At 34.4% G+C, this 15,508-nt stretch overlaps 1 protein-coding gene across 1 annotated transcript in view; it reads right to left on the minus strand.

The window, feature by feature from the left end:
* Window positions 1-408: 408 nt before the first annotated feature.
* LOC145665061 (DNA fragmentation factor subunit alpha-like) overlaps window positions 409-15,508 on the minus strand; it is a 52,880-nt gene continuing 37,780 nt past the window's right edge. The window contains exon 5 of the mRNA XM_081732324.1: window positions 409-12,531. The gene's annotated coding sequence lies outside the window, so the exon portion shown is untranslated. The remainder of the gene's footprint in view (window positions 12,532-15,508) is intronic.

Raw genomic sequence — 15,508 nt, forward strand, 5'->3', positions numbered from 1 at the left:
TAATCCTTTCTCATGAGTACGAAATATGAGCAAAAGCACATTAATAATGCAGAAATAGATACCTTTGAGTCTTCCAGTAAAGTTATTTAATATAACAGCAAATTGAAGTCGCTTTTCCCTTTGCACAAGCACCCAAGATATTTCGATGTTATTCTTTAATTTCCAATAATCTTTGTTTCATCTTCGCATCACTTTAAAATAACAGCTGTGCAGACATAATATTTCTACTTTCTGCGTAAGCAGAATGTTCAAAGTTATGCTACATCAACATCTGAGCTCTATTTTAGTAAGAAATCACTCTTACATGAGCAGAATATTCACTTGTTTGTTCATAATAATTTCATATCTGTTGTTAGATATTATATTGTATAACAGCAGATGTCTTCCAAACATAAGCATTTAACAAAATAACTACAAAAAGCAAATTATTCTTGATCAAGACAATAAATTGTAATGCACTTAAAAATAATTACAGAAGGACATTTTATTAAGTAATGAATTATTCGATGTAAATGATAACAATATATTTAATAGACAATATTTTCAAAAATGGAAGACCGTTATAAGTAAATAAAATTACTTACAAAAGATCCAAGTGTCTTTATCTGGTTAAATGCATGTTTCCATCATATTCCAAGAGAAAACTTATCTATTGTCCTGTAATTGATGTTATTCATATACATATATATATATATATATATATAAATATTCCTCAAAATATAAACAAACTATTGTCTAGTAGTTACATTGTAAGGTTTACTATGAATACAAGATAAATGTATAAATTATTGATCTTTTTAAAAAATAACTTCTGCAAAGAAAGTTCTACAAAGAAAAGTCAACATTTTTCGTTCTGTTTAATTGTTCAGTTTTCATGGTCTCATATAATAATCTTTAATATTTCAGTAAAATGGGGTTTCTTATGCACCTGATGTATAATTGCAGTATTGCGATGTATGTTTCTGCTAAGTTCCTCAAGGCAATTTTTACGATATAGGATGTTGGTTCCTTCCGTATCTTGCGATCATATAAAGTAATAACACAGTACAAGACTTAATAAAATAAATTAGAATTTCAATGTGTTTGACCTACCAGCATCAATACAAATGTTAGACTTCAAAGTTGATAAAACAGTTTGTGACGAAATTCTTATCAACAATACAAAGTTCGATGAACATTGAAAATCGTTTTATTTACGCAAGTGACTGAGCAGACGTGTGTACACAAAGATAACAAGCCTAAACACTGTTTCAATCTGAATGTGACGTAAGATTCGTGTGTACCGAACTTTATTTTGAATAAAATTGAACTTTACAGCTCTATGAAATTGCTTTCTTCACCAGAAGGAAACATTTCCTCCAAACTTCGCGCAACATAATGAAATCTGCATTGTTCACCAGAAGTGAACAACTCCTCCAAACTTCGCGCAACGTCATGAAATTGCTCTCTTCACCAGAAGTGAAATTTCCTCCAAACTTCGCGCAACATGATGAAATCTGCATTCTTCACCAGAAGTGAACATTTCCTCCAAACTTCGCGCAACATGATGAAATCTGCATTCTTTACCAGAAGTAAGCATTTCCCCCAAACCTCGCGCAACATGATGAAATCTGCATTCTTCGCCAAAAGTGAACAATTCCTCCAAACTTCACGCAACGTCATGAAATTGCTCTCTTCACCAGAAGTGAAATTTCCTCCAAACTTCGGGCAACATGATGAAACCTGCATTCTTCACCAGAAGTGAACATTTCCTCCAAACTTCGCGCAACATGATGAAATCTGCATTCTTTACCAGAAGTAAACATTTCCTCCAAACCTCGTGCAACATGATGAAATCTGCATTCTTCGCCAAAGGTGAACATTTCTTCCAAGCCTTGCGCAACATAATGGACATCTGCCTTCAATCGTGAGTGCCATTTATTTGAAAGGAAGGTTCCTGAAAAGTGAAACAAAAAAATTCACCCTCTGCTTGCAATTATCAAGCTCAAATTATTCCCACTTCCTTTTCTGTGGACTTCCATGTGATTTTAACACCATCTGAGGCTGCACCAGTAACGTTCACTGTTACAATTTGTTCAAATCACACCCTATCCTACCTGAATCGAACATAGTGTATTCTCGGTTGTGTGGTGCATTTATCGATACTAAATATTTATTTGATTTCCTGTATTTATATTCTGAAACAAATTTCTTTTTTTTCTTCATTATATTCGATGAGCTTAGTTTAACTTCATCAGGCGAATCCACAATATTTTTTTTTTCGAGATCTTCATTTAATGTCGAACTTCAACGCCATACTGAAACACAACGATATTATATCACGTAACATTGGAATTTCATTACTTCGCAAATTGAGCCTTGAAGTATGGAGGTCTACAGTGCGAGAATTGTCTAACGCAGAAGAGAAACTACTCATATTACGGTATACTATCCCATAAGTAAGGTTTTAACTGAATTTCAGAGCCGATTGAACGTACATAATGTCCGTTAATGACCTTGCTTATAGCTTTGTTTTCCAGCTTCTCAGTCACTTACGTAACAACAAAAAAATCCCACGGTTTACAAACACAGTATTCTACTACACATTGGAAGTGAATAAGAGAACACTGGTTCCAAATAGTACATTTAATATTTCTATCTTTTACTAAGAAGTTGACATGGTGGAACATTATCTACAAAAGCGACTGGGAAATTTAACTGTAATTTACTTCTATGATATTGAGCAAACTACGGTGAATATATAGGAAAAGTATATACAAAGCAGTAATTATTATTTTAAATTACACAGTATTCAGGTTTTTTAAAAAAGAAAATACATTATAAAGAAAGAAAATAACGGAACAGAAAGGTTAAAAATTAAATACATTTTACTACAGTTAGGATATTAAGATTATAAATCATTGAATAATATGTTTTAATGCTAATATAAAACTAGGATACAGCAAACTTAACTGATTTATAAGTCACAACAAATAACATAACGCGGCGGCTTTTGCCGTATCAAAAAGACATGGAAAAAAATCGAATAATCTACTCGATAGAAAACAAAAATAGTAAGCAGCAATTAATATAGAGCAAATATTAATTGTACATATGATGAAATTACGAGGGCTCCATAAAGTATATCATGAATCAAATGCGAGTCGCAGATTGCCAACCCCTATATTATACAATAGCATGAGTACTTAACGTATATATGACGATATTTACAATATAATTCTATATTTCTGTATCAATATATTTAAAGGTGTAAGAAGGAAAATACAGAGATTATATCTCACACGGAGAGCATAAAATGATTCTAATACTAGTCCATTTCTTTCAAACTGTTTAATTTTTCCTTGCTGAGACACTTGTCTTATGTAATAGAAATGCCATACTATTTGAGATCATGCAAGTTATCACTTTGTAATACGTTCTTATCAAATACTGCTTACACCAGCTGCACTGACTGAAATATTTAATTAGCTTACATTACAATTAATGTAAGATAGTATATTAAATATTTCAATGAAAAATAAATAAATAAATATCAATTACAAAGTTTGGTTTGAAGAATTTCCTTTTTTTAACTTTTTTTTTTCGCCTGCAATTTTATTTAATTCAATCCTATAAATGCACAATAATGCACACATACAGTAAACTCCAGAGTATCCGGCCTGGTTTTCTTTTATCGTAATTAAATGAGGAAGGGAAAAGTTGCATTGGCAACATTGCCAACACATTGGAAGCGGGCGTCTTGTTACGATCTTCCTACATATCGTGTGCAAAATACAAGCTGTGACAGGAAAAGAGCAGCGTTCTGCTCCTTGTTCATTGTTTCGTCAGTGTGTAACGGACCTCAATACAGTACACGTGCCGCTGTTTCTTATTATAATTGTACAATACTGTATTCGTAAATTGTTCTTAGGCTATGCTTAATGTTCATAAAGAAATGAGTTCATACAACTGAGGTCTATCCGGCTTTTTTGTTATCCGGCCTGCCTTTCCGCCACATTAGACCGGATACTCGGAAGTCTACTGTATTTTTGCAAGCTTCGAACTGTGAAGTTAAGAAACAATATACTATTATATTTCATATAAGAAAAAAAAAGTTTATTTAAACATTTACACTAATTTACTTAATTATTTTTGAGTAGTTCCCAGTGAACAACATACGCAAAAATTTTACTGTAATTAATATTTCCTTTCATAAAGATACGGTACTTAAGTTATTAGAACAAAATGAGATCATGCGTAAACCCAGCTTTTTTTTCTTTCTACATGATCTTTCTGAAAGCAAAAATATTTTCTTTGTTTATTGGGATAAAGATCTACAACTTTATTAACAATAATGGAAGTTATTTGAAAACGTATTTATATTACAAGAAAAACTGCTCTGTAATTTCACTTGCATTATAATAGAGACAGTAAAACTGTTTTTACCTGCCTAGCGTATTTTATTTGTTTATTGGTTCTAACATTTCACTTGCTTCTGCGAGCATCACCGGAGGAAATAGCCTTACGAGGTTAAAACCCAGTAGGAATTTACATGTTGGTTTATTTGTTCATGTCCTTACACATTATTCCAATGGAGATGGCTTCTCTGCAAAACTTTTAAGCACTTCAACACACAATTATGAAATACATATTTACAAGCTATTAAAAATAACTGTGTTGAAGAAAATGAAATTTTTAAGTTTTACGTCCCACGATTATACTGGCAACGTTAAAAGAGACGATGACGATGAGTAATGAATGAAAATGGTGGAATTAAGAGTGGGAGGAAACGGGAGAACCCCGAGAAAAACCAAGCACACAGTATTTGTCTATCACAGTTTACTTGGTGCGAGCTGGGATCGAACCAGGGACCCCAAGCACCAGAGGTCGACGCTCTACTACTGAGCCACAGTGGCTCCTGAAATATTTACGAGTTCTGCGCTGAACTTTGAGAAAGCTATTCCCATTGTAATATATGTAAGAAAATGAACAAATAAACTAACATGTAAATTTTTACTCGTTTTGCTCTTCATACGGCTATTTTCTCCGAAGATGCTCACAGAAGTAAATGAGTGAAATATTACGACAAATAAACAAATAAAATACGGAAGGTACTAAAAGCATTTTTTTTAATTATCCATAATTTGCATAAAGAACATGAAAACTTCAACATATCACTTCCACTATATCACCGCGCTTCCTTTCTTTCTATATATTACATAAAACAATGTCTCAGCTATGCTACATACCATGATCATTCACATTAATATTTCTCGATAAACTGAGAATTAGATACATATTTTCGATTACTGTTGGTAGATATATATACATATATTTACTTACCATAAACGAAATTTGGTTAGACTTCACCAAGGTTCTGTCTTGGTCCTTACCATTTCCTGTTTTCATCATCATACTTTTTCTGTTATCAACTATTCTAACTTCGTTAGTAAATAAAATGAACATTCAGAAACCAAATGATTGATGTGAAACTTGAGCAATTCATTGGAATGATGTTTCCACAGCCTATTTGTACAGTCTTTCTGTATATTTGTTTTACACTAATCTAATGATAGTTGTTGGTAATTATTTTTAAAGACACAATAAGTATTTATTTTAGTTATTACTATGCTCTTGTACAGTATTTCAATCGTAACCATATTCAAGTATTAGGTCGTGGATGAAAGTTTCGAGCTTAACATAGTTACGCTTTGCTTTGGATAGGTTTAGAACATAATAGTCCCTCGGTTAAAGTTTAATATTCTAAATTTTTCACACCCACAATTTATAAATACAGGGTGTTTCAAAACAACACTGACAATGTTTGTGAGGTGGTTCCTGACACCAAGATAAGCCAGAAAATGTAGACCAACCTGGGTGCAGAAATCCGTCATTTCGGGGTTACAGGCTACCGAAAACATGAAAAAAAATCAACTTTAAAGGTCCATAGCTCCAATACTATGGAATTTACTGTAGTCAGGCTAAGACTTCACTTAGGAACTAGTATGTACCCTATCCAAATGTCCATGTTTCAGAATTCTGGGGTACTTTCGCAACAATTGTTATAAAACTAGATGCTGAGTACTTCAAATTATATACTTGTAGCTAAACTACCTAGGATTCTAAATCATGTATTTTTGGATAGCGCACATATTAGCTCCTACTGGAGCTATGGTCCTTTAAATTTAATTTTTTCATGTTTTCGGCAGCGTATAACTCCGAAATGACGGATTTCTGCAACCAGATTGGTCTATACTTTTTGTCTTATCTTGGTGTCAGGAATCACCTTACAAACGCTGTCGGCGTTGTTTTGAAACACCCTGTATATATAGTGTACCTGCATCCGAAATCACTGAGCTTTAAATGTCGACATCTTAAATAGTAAGAAGTTTAATATCAGAACAAAATAACAGGAATAAAATTAAAGTTGTTTAGTGCGGTTTTGAAGAAGTGATTTTTAAATGTATGATCTAAGGATCATCCTAAAATCCAAACAAATGACATTCAAATGTTTAGTTTGGAAACATACGAAACAGTTCCGTGAGGAAACATACTGAAAATTCGATGGGATATGCAGATGAGAATTTCATCCTCCAAACGCCAAACAATACTGTGAAAATATATGCACGCATACGAAGCAGATTGATTGGTTGGTTGAAGTTCAGCGTTCCCTTTCAGCACTAATGATATTCAAGTGGATCTACAGCTTAATGTGACATCTTAAAAACATGGAGTCATGCAGGTCTCCGACGTCGAGTCTGCTAACCACATAATCATACGCGAGTTTGCATACGAAGTTGAGTTTCGCAACACTAGATACAATTACTCTTACGGAAATACAATCCATAGCGTTGAAAAAAAACTTTAAGTTTTAAGTTCCACGGTTGCCAGCTAGGCTAAAGGAGATAGTCATAAGAAATGAATGAAATGGTGGAATGAACGTGGAAGGAAACGGAAGAACCTCAAGAAAACCCACGTACACGGTGTTTTGTGCACCACAAAGTTTGCTTGGCGCGAGATGGGATTGAACCAAGAACCCCAGGCTCCAGAGGTGAACGTTCTATTACTGAGATACCGCGGGTCCCCACAGCGTTCCGTCTACTGACAGCTATGAGTTATATTTATCCATATCTAGCCTAGGAAACCTTACTTCTAATTCGTTCGAATTAATCTTTTTACCATGAAGTACTTCTCAGAATATCATGAAGGAACATAATTACTAAATATTATTCTTGGCATGCCAAATTATTATCGTGTTTATTTATCACACAAATTGTATCTTTTTCTAAGTCCATAAATGACCATTCCGTTTCTTTTGCCGAAGTTGTCCAAGTTTACTTTACATAAGTTACAGTGTCTAATTGAGAAAATATTTTCTTATGTTATATTTACACATCATAAAATTCACAGTTACTTTTAGTATATCTTAAGAAAAAAAAAAGTTGGATCTCCTTTACCCAGAAAGATATCACTATCCTTAAGATGTGCAAGCAATAATGATTTCAGGTTATCATCCAGAAAAGTTTCCCCCGAAACCGTATCTCCGTATATGTACAATGTGACTGTTGCATTAGAGTTGCATCTCTTTCAGCACCGCGGTTACATAAGACGTGGACCTACAGCTTAACGTGGGATTCAAAGGACATGTATTACTACCGGGAATTGCATGTACAGGTTTCCAAGAATTTACTAGTAATTCCATTGTTTATATATATATATACGAAGTGTCTTCAAGAAGTATCGAACTAGGGATGGCCACAAAGTTCCGGTTCCGGCGGAACCGGTTCCACGAAGAACCGGTTCTCGGAGATCGGGTTTTCAGAACCGGTTCCAGAACCGGATTTTAAGAACCGGTTCCAGATCTGGATCTGAAAACCCGGTTCCAGAACTGGATCTTAAGAACCGGTTCCAGATCTGGATCTGAAAACCCGGTTCCAGAACCGGATTTTAGGAACCGGTTCCAGTCCTGGATCTGAAAGCCCCCAAAGACCCGTAACGGAGGCACAAAGTTCACCTTCAAAAAAATGCAAAGAGGACCATGCGCTTGTGCCTTCCCCGCCCAGACCCGCTTGTGCCTCCAGAAAAAAATTTTGGTCCATTAGTGGGTGTTTAGCCAAATGAGTTGACCAGTTTGCCTGTTTAGCCAATGAGTTTGCCAGTTACCCAGTTTATTTAGCCAAATGAGACAAGCTGCCGCCGCCTGCCTGTCGCTTCCACCATTTCATTTAGCATACTGTTCACAGCCTGCCAGCAGCTCGGGTTTAGCGTAGGGATGGTCACTAAGTTTCGGTTCCAGCGGAACCGGTTCTTGGAGATCCGGTTTTCAGAACTGGATCCGAAGAACCGGTTCCGGAACCGGATCCGTTTAGACTCGAAAACCGGTTCCAACAGGAACCGGTTCTGGCCATCCCTATATCGAACCTTATTTTTTCCCGCGTAAACCAATGAATCGCGGAGACTTCCTTCAGTGTAGAGGTAGAGGGGACACTCATGCGTAATCGTCAATTTTTTCACCACCCGCAGAAAGCGTCAGCCAACGAGTGAGGACGTGTAGTGAGCGGTCGTCGGATTTAAGTTTTTTTTTTTTTTTTGACGAAAGCTTGGCGATACCCAAGCGGAAACCATTCAATCGGATCAGTGTATCGGATACCTTCACCTTTTATTCGATATGACTGTTCCACCATCCCCATAGATGTCCAATGCCCTCCTTTTTAAAAGTACGTAGTATAAGCTTACTTTCTTTACTGTAAATCCTTATTACAAGACCCACTTCCTGAACTTCAGTACAATAGAACATTAGTATAACCAATAATTATATACTAATGATAACTTTAATATCTTTGCATTGTGAATACACTTTAAAGATAAACAAGTAAACGTGTACCATCATTTGGTTATCCTTTTGATGATCTACATTCAACAAAAATAACTTTTTTCTATAGCATTCTTTAAATTTGTTTCTTTTTTTCAAACCTCGTAGTTTTTAACACCTTTTGGAACTCCCGAACCTTCTTTATTTCTAAAGATAAGTTTCTTTCTTTTTTTCTTTCTTTCCTTTCTTTTCTTTTTTTTTTTAGCCTTTTCTTATATCATCATCTTTTTGAGTCTGTTTTGATTCTTTGAGGTGTTCTTTATATTTTCTGCGGACAGCTTAAAAAAAATCCATTGCTCTTCTGTGAAATACAGTAGATTTCGGTTATTTTGAAGCATTTCCCTGAACTTTAAGGTCATGTGAGCCCTGAATAGTCAGTTTCATTCTAATTTCTCTGATCTTCAGGGTGAAAGTAAACCATGAACAAGTAGTTTCGCTAACTAGTTTATCAGATGAAGAGGGGAAGAAGTAGGACTTTAAAATAACAGGAAAAGCTCGAGGTAGGCGGCGCATCTTACATATCTAAATTGGGAATAAAAGATACGTCACCAGAAAGTAGTAAAAAAGTTTTTTTTTTTTTTTTTTTTTTTCAATAAGCACACACAATTAAGAAATGCACTATAAACCCTTTCGCTGATAGTTTCATCATATAGGCAAAAGAAAACACGAAGAAATATCTATGAAGCGTGCAGAAGCTTATGTTAGAATGCAGTGCCACATAATCATTTAACAGGATTACCACAGATGTAGTTTAATAAAGGAAGATAAAAATGTGGACGTGTGGATCAAGAAGAGAGCAGTAAAGCGAAATAAAAATAAAAGAAAAATGCATATAATATTGTGGAAAGCACAATCTAGTAACTAATTAAAAAAGAAACTGACGAAGATTAAAATGCTACAAACTGACTGTACACCTCAAAAATGGTTTCTAAAGGTACAAAAAGTGAACGCAGAGAGAAAGAAGTATATATTTTATGAATGGATCTGTATAATCAATCTGCACGAAGAAACTATGAGATTTTGGATATTTGTCTACAGAAAGTTTTATAAAGTAGAAAGTCGCAAAAAGAAAGATAAATTTACCTGTGAGCATTTACTTATTTCAATTATCTTGCACACAGAAACAATGGTGTATGCTAATATGTTATTTCTAGAGAGTCGACATTATATTTATTCAAAGTCCAACAAAATAATTTGATAAACTGGCAGCAGAAGAACTTTTTTGAGTACACTACTCTTATCTACTCTGCACTAAACATTCAAGACAAGACTATTATTTCAACATATTTAACGATTATCGAAAACATTTCATGATTATCAAACATGTGAAGCATTAGATGTTTTATTAGTATTAACTTGTTGCAGGGTAGTTTTAAGGTCATTGCTGTGGATCACATTTTTTTTTTTTTTTTTTGTTTGTAATACAAATTACGTGTCGATAAATGTTAATGGAGGTATGAATAACCCTCTTAATAAGAAAATCTCATACGAGACAGCTTAAATTCTTAGACTAACTATGATAAGCTCAAAGCTTTCCTTTTCCTATCAAGGATCTTTTAAATTATATTTGACTCCTCTTTCTTTGAGTAAATGCGAACTTAGTACATACACTGAAAACTGATACAAAATCATAATCATTTTTTTTTATAATCTGACTTATGAACAATGACAAAGATAACAGTTTACTTAAGATTCTTCCAAGAATGTATACAGCATCAAAATAAATCTTAGTTATTGTAAAATAAAAACTATTGCGCAATAGTACATTTTCCTTTGGATTATTAAAAATCATACCAAATGTTTAAAACTGTCATATACAAAAGTACGTGTAAATGAGTGATTAAAGAAAATAAACCAATTTTTACAAAAGTACAATACGCACTTCGTGCTTGTAAAATTACCGTATTTACGAGAATCTAAGACGCCCTCAAATGTAAGACGCACCCTCAATTTTTGAAAGGAAAATTGAAAAGAAAAAAATCCTCGAATGTAAGACACACCCCTGTCGAAAATGAAAAAAAAAAAAAAAAATCTACACTGCATTAATTTTAAAGAATGAAAAAATAAATAAACATGGGAAAACAAATAATGTTATGGGAAAATAAAGAAACATTGAACTTACTGCTGGAATTTACGATATATTCATGTGCATCTGCTGGTAATTTTTTCTACTAATGTAATTACGGTTCAACACTTGCTTGCGTCAGTTTTATAGCAATCCATTATCGGTATCATATTATATTACATCAGTATGTACACACACACACACACACACAAACAAACAAACAAATAATTATTCAGCAATTATTTAAACTCGTTTGTGACTCCAACTTCCTGATTTGCAGCATTTTTAAACTCCTTATTTTGTTATCAATTGTTGTGCTTCAAGATGTGTGACTCATTTGTTTGTGCTCTTTAAACGGAGGAAGACATCAGTCACGGTATGTGGGAGGGAAAGGAACAATCTCCACTGTCGTAAATTCACAAGAATGATTCATCTCTTTCATTTGGCACTGGTGTGCGGGCTAATTTTAAAGGGTTTTTATTTCGCGTAAAACGCACGCTTTTAGTTCTCCATTCTGTTCGTACACACAAAATACACATTCTTTACAGGGATTGGTAATTTTTTGGCGAAATTCCATCCAATCTGGCCTAAATTTGCACAACTGAAATCTAAGACACACCTTAATTTTTGAGGCAAAAATGTCGACAAAAAAGTACGTCTTAGAATCGCGTAAATACGGTATTAATTTTTAAAATCAACAATAAAACAGTGAATATAATATCCAGCTATTGTCTTTCTTTCTCTCTCTTTTCCTTGAAAAAAAAAAAAAAAAAAAAAAGAGCAGAGGAAACTGCTTGATTGGTTATCCATCATTTACTTAGACTTAACCTCAATCAATATTCCTCTCACAATTGAGGAAAAGATTCAATGCAATACATTACATAATTCGCATTTGAAAAAACACCTGCTACACAATAACGTGCTTGTGGCGCTATTGCGTGTATAAGATGGATTGAACAACTCATGCAGGATCATTATTCTCTATTCCATTCAGTTCTTCAAAATTATTTGCAGTTTCAAGTCAATAGTCTGGTACGAAAATTCTTCATACAGCGTCATACTTGATCTTACTCGGAAAGTAAAGTTCTCAATCACTGTACTGTCAGATCTTCCATAGTCTTTAAGCTCGTGTCACTAACAGATGAAACGTTAGTAAAGTTATTACTTTTGATTTTTTTTTATTAATACATCGCAGATTCTTAATGTATTTCTTTTCGTAACAATACCATTACTGTTCGTTTAAGGTGTTGATCATCCAAAGCGTATATCACTACATTAGAAATCCAATTCATGTGTCATATTAATGACCTTTCTTACGCAAGTGCAATTAGCAAACTAATTCCTCAAATAATACTTAAAAACGAAACATAGAAAGCTGAATTATATAAGTTTCAATCGTTCCTTAATTTGTGCTTGTGACATTATAACTATTAGTTTACAATAAAATACTAAAGATGCCGGTAACTTGAAACTGGAAGAAAATTTCCATTTTAAATTTGTTGCTGTTTGAGTTAACTGATATGTATCGGGAGACGGGGAAACAGTTCGCTAGTCTTTGCTTCATATTTGTTCATTTCCAACGACGTATTCACTCTCTGAAGCAGAAAGAAGGCATCTGGAAGTAACACAACATACAAAATTTAAGTATTTATCGTATAAAATACGAGGGAGGATCAGAAACTAAGGTTACAAGGCCGATATTTCTAGAGTTTCATGTTATAGAGAAATGAGGAGTGGGTGGTAATTTTAATACATGGAGTTGGCAACTGTGCAGATTTCAGCCACCCACTACCTACGGCGCTACTTAAATACATATGGTGACTTGTTTGGAAAACTGGTCTCACGAAGAAGTCCGCTTAGTTATTTGATTTCTGTGGGCGAAACATGTAACCTCGGCTGAAATTCACCAGCAGCTGGTAGAGGTTTCTAGAGAGACTATAATGTCTCGTCACTATGTCACAGAATGGTGTCGAAAGTTTGCGGCTGGTAAAGAAAACGTCACCATGGTGTCTACTAAAATTCCAAAATGAAATTTCGTGACTTTTTCTTTACCAAATCATAAAATTTCCTAACATTTTCAAGAGCATAGACATTTTTGGTGGTGAATTTTGACGTTTTACAGAACAAAACTTTCCAATCTGTACTTACATTTATACAGTTAAAAAAATCGTGACCCAAAAGTTAAATTTCGTGACTTTCATGACTGTTTTCTGATTTCGTGGCCGATAGACACCCTGTTCACCGACGAAGAGCGTAGTCACCGACCCACCATGGCATCAACAGATTTGAACATAATTTGCGTGAAGTAGCTGATTCAAGACAACAGGAGGATCACGTTACGGCATCTAATAGCAGAATTGGGAATGTTGCTCAGAGGCGTTCGTCACATTGTGCACGATATTCTGCTTCGCTTCAGACGAGGAGGTGAAACACTTCGTGACAACGTGGCTGAACATACAAAAAGGATTTTTACCAGGAGGGAATCTTTAAATGTTTAAACTCATCCCACGATGCGATAAATGCCTCAACCGATATGGAGACTTCGTCGAAAAATAACCTAATGTATGTACTATCTGTTGGCTGTATTGGTAGTATGAAATTATATATACACGTTTCATTTTAGGTTATGTAACCTTACTTTTTGATCATGCCTCGTCATTAAAACGACTCATGCACATTAAACGTTCAAGTACGTATGTAATTTAGCAATACTTTGCAAGGCAAGATTCCTTTACTTTTTAACATAAGATTGAAAAGATAAGCCTATGCTCATAAATCACAACTTCATATTAATTACGTTTTGACGTCAAAAAAAGTGTACTGAATTCGCATTCAGTTGAACATTTCTAAGAGATACTGATTATACCTATTTTAACAGTTATTTAACTGTAAACACTGAAGAATTACCCTGACTACTGTTATGATGTATATTCAACATGAAAGAGCAGGTAATATAATTGAAGCGCTTGGAGGATAAAGGTGTTATGTAACAAATTGAATATGACGGGAAAATTGACTTTCACAACTTTGTCCCTTAAAATGCCTTCATTGTTTCTAAATACCTGCACCCAGACGAGAACTCACTAAATAAGGTGTTACGTGGCATGATTAACATATAACACATGCATGAACCGCCAGAATGCAACGTTTCAAAAAATGTAACATATCACCTGTATCCTCCAAGCACTTCAATTACTTAACGTGTACTAGATGAATGAAAAAAAAAAAAAGTTACAATGCACACATACCAACAAAATCTTGTGTTCCAAGATAATAAAGCTCATTTTGCATACGCTGTAAAGTTCTGTCCGTATAAACAAAATATAACTGAAAAACTAGTACTCACCACAAACCAAAGTATTCGTTTAAGTAGCGCTTTCGGAAAACCCAGTTTGCATCATCAGCTTAAAATAGTATGAATGAATTTAAAAACATAGGAACGAAATATGGATGGGTAAAAATGGTTAAAAGGGAATAAAGCCTACTACATGCATAAAGAAAGATCTGAACTTTAATTTAGATAGAGGAGAGACAAATGCAATCTGAAGTGATCTTTTTATTACGCATTTCCGCCGCTTGGAAGGAAACACTAGAACAGTGAACAGTGATCAATACGCGTTAACGTTTGTTTGACAAGAAGTTGTGTTTTTTATATTTTTATTCCTTTTTAACCTTTTTTTACCCATTCATATTTCTTTTCCATGTTTTGAAATTCGTTTCGATGATGGAAACCATGTTTCGGAAAGCGCTACTACTTAAAGGAATACTTTGGTTTGCGGTGAATACTAGCTTTTTACTTCTATTTCGTTCTATATATAATCAACACTTGCAATTTTGCAATACACAGAGACTGTCCATATGGTTCAGCAACACCGGCAGACATGTCAAACCAATACTTGTCATTAGAGCTGCTGCTGAAGGTACTCTGGATAAAAACTGGTGTATGTGTGTGTGTGTGTGTGTGTGTATTCTGATTGAAAACCACTTTGGAGCCAAACAAGAATTATTACAGATTATGAAGAGAGACTTTTCACAACAATTTTTGAAGAGACTTTCCCAGGGAACTGTTACTTTGTAAATATCAAGAAGCATGTGTTATATATACATATATAAAACACGCTAACACATATCACACTGCTATAAGTTTAAAATAAGCATAGACGCCAAAAGAAGCTTGTCGACGATTAGAAACTTATTGGATACAACTACTGTATACGTAAACTCAGTTGTCGATTGACGTCGGTTAAGAATGACGATTGGAAGTCGGTCACGTGGCGATCTATTTATTACTCATTTTGATCAATAGTCAGCCGATCACGAATTAACTGATGTTCATTGACACAGTTACTTCTATTCGTATGATTCAGTGGCTTCTATGAACATCAATTATTTTGTTTAGTTGAGTTGATTTTAGTTTAGCGCCCCTTTCAGCAGCGAGGCTATATGAGACGTGGACCTACTGATTAACGTGGAATCCGAACCACATGAGCTTTCGCCGGGAATCGAACCCGGGTCTCCCACGCCAAATTATTTTGTTTAATTCACACAAATAAGTGAGAATTCATATCCTTATCGTTAATAGTCGTCGAGAC

Source organism: Thermobia domestica, chromosome 1 (assembly GCF_964235325.1).
Source record: "Thermobia domestica chromosome 1, izTheDome1.hap1.1, whole genome shotgun sequence".
NCBI lineage: Eukaryota > Metazoa > Arthropoda > Insecta > Zygentoma > Lepismatidae > Thermobia > Thermobia domestica.